At 36.8% G+C, this 15813-nt stretch overlaps 1 pseudogene; it reads left to right on the forward strand.

Annotated features, from left to right (window-relative positions):
• The first annotated feature begins 8703 nt into the window (after positions 1–8703).
• LOC113756367 lies at positions 8704–15120 on the forward strand (annotated as a pseudogene).
• The last annotated feature ends 693 nt before the right edge of the window (positions 15121–15813 follow it).

A 15813-nucleotide genomic window follows, 5' to 3' on the forward strand; every position in this document is an offset into this window, starting at 1 on the left:
AACAAAATAGGCGTGATTCCCCCTCCAACTTACCTTCATGGCATGCCTGTTGGGTACAATCCACATGCTATTTGTGCCTATCATTCGGGAGTACCTGGTCACTCAACCGTCGATTGCAGGGCACTCAAGCACAAAGTCCAAGACATGATCGAGGCAGGGGAAATAATGCTAAGGAAAAGAGGTGAACAAGGGCCGAGCATAAGTACAAATCCTTTTCCTGAACACCAGGACACCTTCGAGGCATCCACCTCCAACGACAAAATTTGAAAATCCTGAAGGAACTTTGCATAATTTGAATGGCCGAGTATCTTCCCTCTCGAAGGGAATTTCGGTAAATCTAGGGGTTGTTATTTACTAAGGTTCACGAAAACCATTTCTTGCATATGTGAATAGCTTAATGAAAACATCTTTTGCAACTAAGTTTTTGTCTTGTTTCCGTTTTGATTAGTTTTTCCATCAAATGCATAATTTGTTTTTTCTGTTTATTTGATTATTGTCCCGAATTTTTAATTCTTTTAGATGGCCAAAGATGGAATTATTTGACCATTTGAATATCACTGTTCTGGATTCCGATAATACCATTCATTCAAAAATTTCTTCGTGAAAAATTCCTTTGTTGAAAAGGCCAAAAATCCCTTCGTTTGAAAAGGCCATCCCTTCTTTGAGAAGGACAAAAACCTCTTCTTTGAGAACCCCTTCATGAAAAATCCCTTCATTGAAAAATCATTCCTTCATTGAGGAAAATCCCTTCTTTGCCAAGTTCGAAGCTGATTGATTAAAGCAGCGTCACCGACAATTGATTTTGATGGATGAAAAGCAGCTGAACGCCATGTGCCATGGCTAATGTTATCAAAGTGCGTGGCCTGTGTTCATAACAAAAAGGTCCGCCTCCGAGCCTTTAGAGAAGGAGGACAAAGAGTTAAAGCGAGTTTTGCCAATGCAAGATGAGGTCAAAGACGAATTTGATCTAAACTGGTAAGGACATTTGTCATTCAAAAGGGTGCCACCGAGTGAAGCACTTATCCTTGAAGAGATGGATGGGTAAACATTCTCTCAACCTATCAAATCAGACATGTGTAAGAAGTCTTTATTTTTGATTATGCAAATTTCTTTTGGAAATCATGCAAGGGACGAGGTAAAAGTCAGGCCATCTTCCTTTCCAATCAAAACATTTCATCCCTAGTCGTCCCTTTTGAGCTATCAGAACAATAATTTTTTCGTTTGGCAGCCCCTGAGGATTGCAAACCCCACACTGGGGCAAATTCATTTTGAAAAGAGATGATCAGAAAGGGAAAGCCCTACACTGGGGCAAATTTATTTTTGGAAAAAAAAAGAAAAAAATGGAAAAGAAGGAACCCCACACTGGGGCAAATTTAGTTTTGACGAAAAATGCAAAAGTGAGAAATATGCAATGAAAATGCAAAGAAAGAGAAAATCCAATCAAACTGGGGCAAATTTCCTCGGTTTCGTTCAAAATTAGAGATAATTTCAAAATGATGCAATCTCAGGTTATTTCACACCTTTCATCAAACCTGCTTTCAAGCCTCAACTTTTCTTGAAAAACACCCCACCTGACCTCATTACAAAAGCCCAAAAGTCCTGACTTTCGTCACTTGCTGTATTTCTATTAGGAATTTCGCTAATCAATTGGCAAGTGATGTCTATAATGCCTTCACTTAAACTTCTAAGGGAAGTGCATTTTACTGATGCCAGAAATCTTCAACTCATACTCCTGAGTCGATCATGGTTGAGCTCTTTCATTTGCGTCTTTAGGTGAAAACCCGAAAGGGCACCTCAAAAGAAAAGGAGGAAAAGAAAAGGAAAAGAGAAAAACAAAAACAAAAACAAAACAAAAGAAAAGGAGTAGGGGCAACCTTGGTGAAAACCCGAAAGGGCGCCAAGGTAGGATTTCCGCATGAGCAAGCACAAGGAGGAACAACTGGTGGTTTGATCCATTTGGATTTCGATTTCTCCTCATTTTGTCATACTTCTGTCAATTTTGAATTCCAGAACAAAGATAGCCAGAGAATTGAATATGACATTTGTTGGCCAAAACTGTGTCATTTTGTAAAACATTCTTTTGCAAATACATTCTTAGGAAGCTCATTTTTCCAAATTACTTGCATTCATGGCATTTTTTGTAGAATTTAAGCACAAGTGGTTATGTGTGCATTCTTGTGCATATTTATTCTTTCATGACATGTGAATTTTCTTGCATACTTCATTCTTTATCTTTGAATTTTGGTGAATAACAATCCCCGTGGTTTATTCGAAGCATACTTGGGTTCAGTCATCTTTTGAAAAGGGTTAAGGTTCAACAAAGTCAGTTACGCAAGCTTCACAATATGGCAAAATGCACGCTTGGTTAGTCGGGAAAAATCAGAGACGTTTAGAAATGACAAATCCAACCAAGTCAGATGCCACGGTCAATTTTGACGAAGGCATCCAAAGACTCATGTCTACACGATTCTCAAGGACAAACGGATCAAATAATGGTGGCAATTTCTTTGTTTTTTCTCTTTTGCAGGAAATTTCATGCATGGATGAAAACAATCACACCTTGCACTGGAATCGGTGTCGGAAAGAGTCCTCCGGTGAACAAAGGCAGATTGAAAATGTCGCAAGCAAATTTCATCAAAAATGCAATAGCATGGCGATATAGAGTCAGCTCTGGACTCACATTGCAAAAATTCATCATACTGGGGCAAATTAATTTCTTGGAAAGATTTTCAAAAGTCAAAAGAAAAGCAAAAAGAAAAATCATCAATCAGAAATCAACACAAATTTTATCAAAAACATTTTCGGGTCAGTCCCTCGATCAAAAGTATTTTCGGGTCAGTCCCTCGATCAAAAGCTCATTCGGGTCAGTCCCATGATTCAAAGTTTATTCGGGTCAGTCCCTCGATCAAAAGCATTCTCGGGTCAGTCCCTCGATCAAAAGCATTTTCGGGTCAGTCCCTCGATCAAAAGCATTTTCGGGTCAGTCCCTCGATCAAAAGCATTCTCGGGTCAGTCCCGATCAAAAGCATTCTCGGGTCAGTCCTCGATCAAGATTCGGGTCAGTCCCTCGATCAAAAGCATTTTCTCGATCAAAAGCATCTCGGGTCAGTCCCTCGATCAAAAGCATTCTCGGGTCAGTCCCTCGATCAAAAGCATTCTCGGGTCAGTCCCTCGATCAAAAGCATTCTCGGGTCAGTCCCTCGATCAAAAGCATTTTCGGGTCAGTCCCTCGATCAAAAGCATTCTCGGGTCAGTCCCTCGATCAAAAGCATTTTCGGGTCAGTCCCTCGATCAAAAACATTTTCGGGTCAGTCCCTCGATCAAAAGCTCATTCGGGTCAGTCCCATGATTCAAATATTATTCGGGTCAGTCCCACGATTCAAAGCTTATTCGGGTCAGTCCCGCAATTAAAGCTTGTTCGGGCCAGTCCCATGATTTGAATTTCCTTCTCTAGTCAGTCCCAATTTTAAATTTCTGCTCGGGTCAGTCCCGTTTTACTTTCCTGTTTGGATCAATCCCATTTCAAAAAAAATCAAAAAAAATCAAAAAATCAAAAAATCAAAAAAAATCAAAAAAAAAAAATGTTAAAGAGGTCGATCCTCATTTCAGAAGCGTCCATTGCAGCCGAATAACACAGGTAAGTATTTGGTGTCTACTTCTTTGTCTCAAGTTTTTTCAAAACTCAGACAAAGAGGGGCAAACTGTAGACACCAAATTTTTGGTGTAATTTCTTTTACTTTTTATTCTCATTTTGTCGTGGTTGCTTTTGTGTTTTTTTAGTTTCTAGTTTCTATTTTAATTTTTAAGTTTTAACGTAGAAAAATCATGGAAAAAAAATTGTTCACAAAAATACGTTCAAATTTAATTTTTTGACATTTTGGTTTATTTTTAATTTATTTTGAAAAAGAAAAAAGAAGAAAAAATGATGAAAAATGAAAGAAAAGATCGAAAATGGTAATTTTGTTATTTTTAGTTTGTTTATTTCGATGTGTTTGTAATTAAAATTGTTGTTTTTATTATTATTTAGTTTTACTATTATTTTTGTTAAATAATTAAGGTGAAAGAAAAAATAAAAAAAAAACACATTTCATTTCTGCCGCACTTCATTTTTCCTCTCCACTCCAGTACTCAAACTCCTCCAACCGGGCACCATTTCTCTCGACGATCTCACCTCAAACCGCAGACTACTACAACATTTCTCTTCACCTCGTGATCATCGACCAAGTGAGAGAAAGAGAGAGAGAGGCCGAGCTGCACTCTGCAGCCGAGAGGAAGATTTCTGGTTCTGTCCGCGAGCTGCAACCATTTCTGGTTCCGTAAGTGAGCTCGAGGGAAGAGAGGGAGAGGCTGTGCATAAGTGCCTCTGTGTTTTCTTCACCTCAACCAGCTGCAACCGTTTCCAGCAACTCCAACATTCCACCTCCACCAGTTGAAGCCGCTACACCAAACCAGAACCAGCAAACCTGTCGCGTGCGTGAGAGCCGAAAGGGAGCAGAAATTTTTCAGATTTTCGTGTGTGGTCTTAGCTTGCTTTGAGGTAAATTTTCTGGACAAAAAATGGATAATCAGAGGTAGTTTAAGCCAGCCGTGACCTTGCATGTGTTAATTTGGGTAATTAGATGATGAAACCAAAGCTGTGGAAAATTTCTGTTTTGGTTAAAAACATTTCTGCCGAGGAGCTTGCTTGGAATTGTAGTTTTTATTTCTGACTTTATGCGACAATCTGAGTTGGATTAAGTGTCTAACTAATCAAAACCAAGAAGTTTAAGTCATCTAGTAATATGCATGTGAGGTTAGGCAGTCGGATGATGATATTAAACCATTAGAAATTTCTGTTTTGGATGTTGATGTTCCAGCCGAGAGCTGAGATAAAAATGCAATTTTATTTCTGATTCCCTGTGATAATCTGAGCATGAAATGGAGCTGGACTAACTGGATTTTGGATGATTATTAGAATTAAGGCCTTGCATGATCATTTCATGAAGCCGGATGAAGAAATAAAAAGCTAAGGAAATTTTGTTTTGATGGAAAGTGACTGCCGAGAGGTTATCTTGCTAATGTAGCCTCATTCGGTTTAGTTTTTCTGTTTTGGAGCCTTAATCTTGATTAATTAGTAATGACAAGTTAATTAGGCCTGCATGTAGTTGACTAGTAAGTTTTAAAACAGGGGAATAAAAATTCAAAAGTGCAATCTGCCTTAAGGCAAGATCATCCGGGCTAAACAGAAAAATTTCTGGAAATTTTGATGGTTATGGATATTATTTGAACTTGATTTTGGATCCAATCTGATAGATAGTTTGTTATTTGGTCTTGCATGTGATCTTTATGGCTGGGAATTCGGCTGTATGGCTGGAAAATTTTATTGGATGTTGCTGGATTGTTAAACAATTTTTCCAGTTTAGCCGTTGAAGTTGTTTTGGAAATTGCATAGGTATTTTAGCATGAATTTTGCTGGAAAAGTGTTTGATTTTCACTTGGTTAGGTGTTTGACTAATTAAAATTAGATGATTAAGCTTTGCGGGAAGTCTTTTGGTTCGGCTAAGCAAGAGAAAAAAAATGAAATAGTGGGCGGCTACATGCAAGTTCATCCAAGAATGGTGAACAGAACTTCTGGAAATTTTGATGGTTATGGATATTATTTGAACTTGATTTCTGAGCTGGAATTATTCATATGCTAGCTTGATACGTGCATAAGGAATTTAAGAGTTTATAAGCATGTCCAAACCAGAAAATGAAATAAAAATAGTAAGCTCTTAACATAATTATTCAACCGAGGTAAATTCGGATTCATGCCTAAGCACTTGCTGGAAAATGCATTTCAACTTGCCAAATCAGTTTTATATGTTCCAGATTTTTCAACTTGCTAAACGTACTTTATTTGTGTTTGCACTGGATTTTGCTCAGTTTTTCTTTCTATTTGTTTGGATGATGGCTTGCCGCCTAGTTTAAAGCCTTGTGTTTGGATTCGATTGTGTTTGAAAGCTGGATTTTGTAAATTGCCGAAAGGATGTTTACTGCACTTTGTTTCTTGCTTTCGTGGTTATTACCTGCTTCCTTTGAGTGTAGTGGAGAAGGATACTTGACTCACAGTAGCGAATCGGTCAAACTTGATTTTAATAGGGATCTAATGGTTCAATTTCATAGTTATTAGTGGTTCTTTAATTTTTGTTTTTGAAGAATTTGTGTTGTTTGATTTACTATTAAATTGGTACATTAATCCTTTGTTTGGTGGTTGTAGCTCCAATTTAGAACCTTTTCCAACTTATTAGCACCACAAAAGGGGACGGTATACTTTCTTTTATCTTTTTTTGTATCTCCCTATGTGATCCAGCTTGCTAAATGAAAATTGCATGCCTACTTGGTTTTCTTAAATGTTTATTAATGCCTTTCATTTATTTACTTTTATTTCATTTTTAAATCTTTCTTTTATTTTCATTTATGGGGTATGTGTACACCTCTTGGCTTGTAATAGATAGGGCATAGCAAGTAATTTGGTCCATTTTCCCTTTCCCCTTTGTTTTAGCTAGCAAATGTAATAGTTAGGGCTTTAATCGTCTTATTTGTCTTGCATGCTTAGTTACTATGTGTTAATTTGCTTTGTTAGGCTATTGCATCTAGTCGAGCATGTTAAGTGTTACGTGCTACGTGTTTATGGGCATTTGGCATGTCTACTAGCTTTCTGTAGTGTAGACGAATGGAATGGATGAATGTACGTTTCCGCTAGTCCAATGCTAGTCAGAATTCGTAGAATGGGCTAGTCCAACGCTAAACCCTTAGGGATTTCCCCTCGTTAGTACATGTTTGCATGATCACTACATTTCATGCATTTTTTTAGTTTTTATGGCATTTGGCATGTCCCTCTAACCTTTTCCCTCCATTTTAGGATATTTGCATCTCATGCTAGTTATAGGGTCCATTTGCCTGAGAAACCCCCTTGGGTAAGGGAAACGAGCGAGTGTGGCTTCAAAATAGCCTTAGCACGCTAGTTTTTCCTTCTAATCAAAGGGAAAATTAAAATCACAAAGCTAGGGGTCATTCCCGTACCCGACCTGATGCATTCCTCTAAGTTCATGCATTTTCATATCATTTTCTCACTATTTTCCTCACTAATTATATATTTTAAATCCACATGTCATATTTACACACTCATTCACTTTCTTTACTTTTCACTTCACACATTGCACCTATTTTACTTATATATTTACTATTTTCATTCACCTGCACACGAGCATTTATATTTTTATTCATTTGCACACAAATACTTTCAAATTGCACACATGCACCTTTTTTCTACACTTTGCACACTTACACTCTCATTTGAGTCCTCATTTGCATCATTCATGATTTTCTATGAGGTCTTTCCTTATTGACCTTCACAATTCATGTGAATGGGATCAAAAGCCTCATCAGAGACATTTCTATACTTTAGGATTGCATTTCTCATCCATTAGTCAAATCCAATTTGCAATACATACTTTGGGTAGAAAATATAGGAAAATAAGGGTTAAATCACGCAACTAGCCTTGGCTAGGTCGAAGGGGTGCCTTGGATTTTTATCCTTGCCTTCCCCTTTGTCAAATGTGACTCCCGAACCTTTTTCTTTGTTTTACGTGGACTAGGAGTCGTTTAAAAAGGGTTTTCTTACTTTTTTCTTTAAAAATTTCGTTTTTTGGGTGACTTGGTACACCCTAACTCTATACCAAGTGGCGACTCCATTTTTCATATAAGAAAAACCCTTTTTGAACTATTTTTCTTGGGTCAAATCGTCGCATTTTCAAAAGTCCCATTTAGACCCATTTTTGTTTTTATCAACAAAAATTCATTTTTCCCAAATCAGTAAAATTCAACAAAAAAACAATTATTTTATTTTTACCAAAAAAAAGTGGGGCGCGACAGTCACCTCAAAAATTGAAAGCGTGCTCTTTCAAAAGAAGGGGGGGGGGGGGCGTGATTCTTTCCAGCCTTAGAAGTAGAGCTATTAAACAAACCAAACTGTTCGTTAGCTTGCCTCGTTTAAGCTCGTTCATGTTGGATAACAATTCGTTCAAAATTTTATACGAGTCAAGTTCGAACGAACATTTTGACTCGATAAGTAATCAAACGAACATTTTGACTCGATAAGTAATCAAACGAACACAAGCTAGTTCACAAATTTAAACGATCGTTCGCGAGTATGGGCTTAATTATCATTTCATAAAATTTATGGTTAATATTGTATTCCTAATTCCTATTCTAAACTTAATTGTTCGCAAACATGGGCCTATTTGTTTGCGAGCAGGTTGTTCATATTAAAAGAGTCGAATTCAAATTTGAACTCGAATTAGGATTTTGCTTAATTAGTCGAACACAAACACGGATTTAGAATTCGAAAATTATCGAATCAACATGAACCTTGTTCGAGTAGTTTAACCAATAGAATTCAAACATAAGATGGCCGGTTCGACTCAACTTATTTATAACTCTACTTAGAAGAAGTTCAACCAAAGAGAGCGTGGTTGTGATGTGACACCCAGTCATGCCTTTTCTCCTTCAGGTAGAGTTGAGAGAATACGTGAGATTTTCCTATGACAAGTGTTCACGCCTTTGTCTTGCTATAAATATCGACAAAACAATATGGCTCAAAAAACGGATATCCCAATTTCCCGCCTGAGTTAAGATATTGAACTTTGAACTTTCTCCAACTGCCCCTTACCTTTTCATCTTCCACAGTTCACTCCGGCTGAATCAGAGAGAGGACATGGCCGTCATTTCCCAAAAACCCGGCTACATTTCAACCGCCACCACCGCCGCCGCGGTTGACCCCCTGTTACCCTGGCTCTGGTACAACTGCCGCCGTAAATATGCATCTTTTTTTCCCTTTTCTTGTATTTGCTTTATCTAATTGCTGAAATTTTACTCTAATCTTAGGTCAATCGAGAAAGCACTAATTCATGAGACGACATCAGATCTCGAAGAGCTGCTGTCAAATTGCATCAAAACCTGCAGCAACGATCCTCGTTACAAAAACGATGTCAGATTTCTCAAGATTTGGTTCCTCCACGTAAATGAAAATTTTTTCCCTCTTTTTATTTTTTTTTGAAAATCATTTTTGGTTTTTGGGGATTTTCTCACTGTGTTAATTGCTAACCAACTATTGCAGATGGATAGGAGCTCCGATCATGAAAGCGTGTTTCGTGAAATGGAGAAGAATAAGATTTGTTCATCTAATTGTTTTCTGTATGAGTGGTACGCTTTGTTTTTGGAGGCGAAAGGGAAGTTAATTGATGCATATTTTATCTATCATCTGGCAATTTCAAGGTTTGTTTTTTCAATCTGTTTCATCAAATTTAGTTTATGACTTTTGTGCTCAGATTCATTTAATGTTCGAAGTCTCAAATAAAGTTTTGATTTTCATACCTATGATAGGAATGCTGAGCCAATAGGGAGGTTGAAGAAGGCACAAGTTCTATTTCTTGGGAGAGCGTCCGATATAGTAACGATTGGTTCAGTCCAAAACGTAGTAACTTTCTTTGGTTTAAGAAATTTTGATGAATGGTGGCAATGATTAATTAGCTCATAATGATTTATACATATATGTCCGGGCTCAACTGGCCGTTGGTTTTTAGTTGCACATTTGCATTGAATCTTTTGTTCTTTTTCAATTTCTGTCATTACTGTTGGTGGAAATCTTGGGTTATGCAGTTAATATCGTGTAAGTAAACTGGAAACTCACTGGAGTTTGCCTTTACTTTTTTTTTTAAGATAACACTTAATATTCTTGCTTTTCCAAGTGTGGTTTAAGGTATTGAAGTCAAAATTTTGGCCAGAAAGAATGGAAAATATGAAACTCATATACTGATAAAGATGGAAACCTCGTTGATTAGTCGTAATTGCACAAGAAAAGATTCTAAATGCCGAAACTTGCACCATCTTATGAGCTTACCACTCTTCTTATATTCTTCTTCACTTATGATATGGAGTCAGGAGGTATAAGACATATGCTGGTTTTGATTTGTAAAAGATACAGTATACACCGACATGCTACAACCAATTTTGAGAAGAAATTGCAATTGTTTTACACCAGTTATAGGTTTTCCTGTTATCAGCATTTTGACCTCCATTGGAAATTTCTATTTGACAGAATTCACTACTTCCTGCACCCATACCTGTTATTTTCCATATATGTAACTTTCGAGAGTGATTAAAGAGGCCTGATCTTGAAAAGGAATTGATTTCTTGTTTAATTCATGGTTCAAGAGCAATAGGTGACTAAAAGTTGGAGAACACAATTGCCTGTCATGAATGCCACTAAGCCAGTCTATGGTGCTTGTCTCTGAATAAGTTTTTGTAGACTCTTGCTATTATTGATTCCATTCTGTTGACAGATACCTTGAAATGCACTTTATGTACCCGAGGCTGAACATATGATTGGCCAATGGTTAACAAATTTGCCCTTATGTGGTGTTAGTTTCACATTCTCTTCTGTACATAGTCATTGTTCATATTTAGCAAAATCCTGGTGTATCATAGATTTGGATTTTGCAGAAGTGAAGTTCCATTTCTTGTTCTTCAAGTCTGGAAACAATCTTTCTGCGCTTTCAAGATCGATACACCAGGAAGTTTTGGCTTGGGGGAAGGACTGCAAGTACTCTCCCAAGCTTTTCTGATGCATTAGTATGTGGATACAAAGACAGCCCCTAGTCCTTGATTTAGGTGTAAGATTTTTACTAGAAAAGATATAATGTCTAAACTGAGTAGGAGGGTGGGTTGCGGTTGCAGAAGCATGATAAGTTAATACGATCACCCATTTACTTTTTGAATGATGAAGCGTTTAAAAAGTATGGGTTGTGTGAAGAGGAACACATGAATAGCTAGTGTTCAACGTAATCAAGCCTTAGTTAGGTACAGAAAAATGGAAGGAAAGAAATTCTCTTGGATAAAGGCAATATAATTCAATTTGCTATAGTTATACTATGGTTACTCTGGGTCTTCAATGGTTACTTCTTCTGTATTTCATCCTTAATTACAGCCCTATCCTCTTGTTTGTGACATTAAGATATTTAATCACTGTGTTTTTCTTTTTTCTTTTTTACATAGGTGGATGTTCTTCTAGAGAATGGTGGGACTTAAATCAACCCATGGTTGGTCTCAACTACTAAAAAGCTATTGCAGGAGATGAATGATCCGATCTTGAAATACGAAGTAAGGCTAATTACACCTCAAAATGCAACCAAATGTTTAAGCTCCAAAACTCCCTAAATTCTCAAGGCATCAAGTCTTTTCTGTTTCACAGGGTTATTATGCAAGCAACAAACCCTATAAGGGAAAAGTTGCATTATCTACTTTGCAGAAATCTGCTCGGAATAAGACTGTTGAGCTAGGTGAAGTACATAATGTTCATATTCTTGTCAGTTAACTTTGTTGTGTTTATGTAGCCATCTTTCGATTTTTGACATAAGACTGTTGAGATAAGTGAAGCGCATCTTGTCATTCTTTTGACATTTTTTTTTTGACATCTAGCTTACACGGTATGCATAGAAAAACAGCTATACTGTTACTGGTTAATGTGTCAATAGATCTTGCCTGTTATTGCTCTTCAGTTGATTAGTACTTTTTTGGTGTATTGCTCTTTCTCTTGCTGTTTGTGTATGTGAATCCTGTAAGAAATGAGTTCAGAGCTAGTCACATGAAACGGTGCTATGAAGAACTTCAATCTGCATATCTTCAGATATTTTGCTATGCTCCAATTAATGACAGTAAACTTGGAATAGTTTTGGATGTAGCAGTGCTTGTTGTTTTTTTCTCGGTATTCAAGAATGTAGCCTTCGACATTTTAGGCCATATGAGTCTCATACCCAGCTTGGGGACAAGGAAGGCAATGTTACCTCCTACACATAATCCGGCAGTGAAAATTGATGAGAAAAAGAAAGCAGTATTTAGTGTGTCTGTCATCATTAAGTTGGGAACAGAATGTTAATAGTAAATTCCCTTACTGATAGTCATAGACATAGATGATATAAAACAAACTCCTTGGAGTGCTCAAGTTTACAGAATTCCTTGTCACGTCAATATACAGTATCTCAGCTTAGCATGAAAGTCACATCAGAGTCCAGTCTTTTACTAAATGTGATTCTTTTTTATGCTTGAAACATTAACCAATATTTCACATCCCCCTGAATTTCATTTTTGTTGTGGATTGCTGATATTTAAACGTGGGTACAGCTACCAGATCAAAGGTTGTGCAGGTCAGGGAGGTTTCGCTCAAGTATTTAAAAGCACATGTAGATTGTAATCCTGATGATGTTGTAGCACTTAAGGTAAGTAAGACTTTGCGTGGCATGAGAGTTCTGCTTAAGTCAGATCTTGCTGGGTAATGCTATGACTTTATGAAACTTTATAAAAGATTCAGAAGCGAGCTTTCCCTTGGGAGTTCTATATGTACCGTCTGCTCGATATGCGCATTCCAGAATCAGAAGTATGCCATTCTTGTTAGTATTAAATATTGACCGCATGAATTTCCATAGAATGTGTGGCCTTATTTCAAGATTTTTATTTTTTATTTGGGTGAAACAGAGGATGAACTTTGGCTTTGCCCACCAAGTACATCTCTACTCTGACTACAGCATACTTGTGTCTGACTACTTAGCTCATGGGACTCTTCAGGTTGCTATAGATTGATTTGTGCATATTCCAAATTATACTGTGACAGCCTGGATATTGCTTCACTGCTTTGAATGCAATACAGGATGCCATAAACTCTAATCTTGTAACTAATGTGGCCATGGAAGAAGAGTTGTCTATTTATTACACAATATAGATGCTGCGGTCCTACAGATCTTGGAAACTCTGCATGATGCTGCCGTTATCCATGGTGATTTTAAACCTGACAATTTGACGATTCGATATGCCAGGTAATTATGTTGTGCTATGTCATCTTTCACTGACAACAGGACCTGCTTGTGTTTTCTTCTGTTGTATTTTCATTTATCAACTTTTTAACTTATAAAAGTATTTCTAATGTTGGTAATTTTTTTTGAAACATTTTTTGGCCTGGTAAACTTGAAAGAAATTGTATGAAGAGCAATAGCTTATCCAGGATACAGTTGAAACTTGAAACTTTGCATATTGAAAGACTGATGATGCATTTTAGATTAAGTTTGGCTAATGGCTTGGAGATGTATGCACAAAAATTTGTAGTGATTCACAAGGATTTTAACTATTAGGCGATTTAAGCATCTTTGATGATCTAGTTTTGCTGTTCTAGTGGATGGACAACTAAGAGCGATTAAACTCAGATAAGAATCTAGTATTGAAAGAGACAGCATTTTTTTGGAGGACAAGCAAAATCACATTGAATTTATCTGGAAAGTACACAAGCATGTGCTCATCAGCAGTGGAGAAGGGGATTAAAGATGCAGAAAAAAATAAATTCATGTTCGTGAAATTGGATTACTCCTTGTGGTGCAAGTTTTCTGGCTTCATGAATTAATAATTCATTGTTCAGGTTTTGGTCTTATGCTGGGATATTTCTTTGTGTCAGTTTTTTGGGTGGTTGGAGAACTAAATTTACTCTAGAAGGTTACAGGAGGTCATTCATCGAAGAATGCACCCATGCTTGTTAATACACATGGAACTATGCATGCTACAAATACTTGTATGCTTGTTTTCTTAACGATTCTGGCAAAGGGCTTACAATGAATTTTGGCTCTTCAGAGATGGTTGCGCAAAAAGTTTGGATAATTGGCTTTACTTTTGGTGTTGGAATGTTATTTAGACTCTTAAGCGCTCCACTAAATGGCTTCCGCTCTGAAACTACTCTTTATATCAAGTCATATCTCCTAACAAGTTTAGAAAATTCTAATCTTTAATTTAAATTGATGATTTTTTCCTTTTTGTGGAAATGATCTAGTGGAAGATAAGGATAGCTTCTATGAATGCAGTGGTCCATGGAAGGAACAGGTAAATTCTGGATTACCTAAAATCGATTAAAATTGCAATATTGCTGGATTATTCGAGTTTTGATTCTGCAGGGACTCTGCCGTGTTGACTGGGGTAGGGGTATAGATCTGCGTCTACTTCCTGAAGACGCAAAATTGGTGGGAGATTGTCGAACTTCTGGCTTTCGTTGCATAGAAATGCGAGAGAATAAGCCATGGACTTTTCAGGCAAGCCTAATTCTTAAGAAACTAGCAAAAGCCAGCTGATTAGTTTAAGACATACTGCAGACTGATTTCTCATTTGGACTGGGAACCAGGTGGATACCTATGGCCTTTGTGTAATTGTTCATATGATTCTTCACAAGTCATATATGGAAATTGAAAAAAGACCATCACCAGATGGGAGCTATGTCTATAAACCTAAAACACACTTAAGAGGTATATCATTGTTCTTCATTTCCACATGAGCACCAAATGGAGTATTGCACGTTATGCCAGACAGTGACATCTCCGTGAAAAAATAACAAACAAGTGTGTAGAATTTTATGTTCCATTTTTTGGCTCTTTTCAGATATATGCAAGTTGAACTATGGAAAAACTTGTTTATGAAGTTGCTTAATACAAGTCCCACTGAAGATCACCAGAGCCTGTTGAGGAATTTAAGGCATTCATTCCAGGATTACATGTGCTCAAATCCTCAGCTAATAAAAAAGCTTAAGCAGTTATTGGTGAAGCAAAAGAATTCCTTGTGTTCAGCTTAGCAGAGTAGATGATTCCAACAAATGTTAAATTGGTCATCTACAATTTAATGTCAACTGTGCAACTCAAAATATTTTGAAATACTGGTAAGTGCCTTTGACTTACAGATACATTTTGTAAATAAAGAAGGTTCTATTAACAAATTAACATCTCATATTCTTTGATGTCCTTTATTCTTGAACAGTGCAGTGCACAGACCGCTGGAGTACACTATCATTGAACTATGATGAACGAGTACTCTTTGAAGAAACTGGTCATTCATGATTTCACCCAATGAATGAAGTACACATTAGGCGTAAATGCTTCTGACGGAATGCTGCTTCATCATAGAGCAGATTATAGGCCTTCTGGCGAATTTTTATTCATTCCAATATTCCGGAACTCATGAAGTCAGCAATCTTAGTTGTGTGTCATGAGTATGTGGAGCCGTGGAGGTAATTGTCAAATTAATCCAGTTTGTAGTTGAAAGATTTCCGCTGTTATATCAATAAATTATTTTAAATAATATTTCGCTTGCATAGGCTAATTATTCTAAATAATATTGCATTTGTATCATATACATATTTTTCAATCTACTTTTTTATATTTTCAATCATCTTTTATTTCACATACATTACATTATAAAAAATGTTATAGTAATTATTTTAAATAATATTTCAAATAATATTCTGTCCAAACATACTCATTATTCTTTGAGCTGACATGTGCACTCTGCTGGTCCACCTTGGATTACATACCATGACACGGGAAAGTAGTTAACTAGGGCTGGGATGCTCCACGGGAAAGTAGTTAACTAGGGCTGGGATGCTCCACGGAAAAGTAGTTAACTAGGGTTGGGATGCTGGAGCATCCCAGGTTGACCAATAATTGGAGCGGCAAAATAGTCCAAAATCCAACAATCCGCTCAACCCACCCATTAATTTAAAAGGATGTGTTGGGTCAATTGGGTTGTGAGTTTTATTGGGTTGGGTAAGAACAACCCAGCTTATTCATTGGGTGGGTTGGATTTTTTATTTGGGTACCTAATACCTAACTTGTTTAAAAGTAATTGAAAATAATAAATATAAGATTTAATACATATATGCCCAACTATTTACATTTGGACATGTGTTAATAATTCATTAATTAATTTGTATTC

Source organism: Coffea eugenioides, unplaced genomic scaffold (assembly GCF_003713205.1).
Source record: "Coffea eugenioides isolate CCC68of unplaced genomic scaffold, Ceug_1.0 ScVebR1_221;HRSCAF=860, whole genome shotgun sequence".
In the NCBI taxonomy this organism is placed as follows: Eukaryota; Viridiplantae; Streptophyta; class Magnoliopsida; order Gentianales; family Rubiaceae; genus Coffea; species Coffea eugenioides.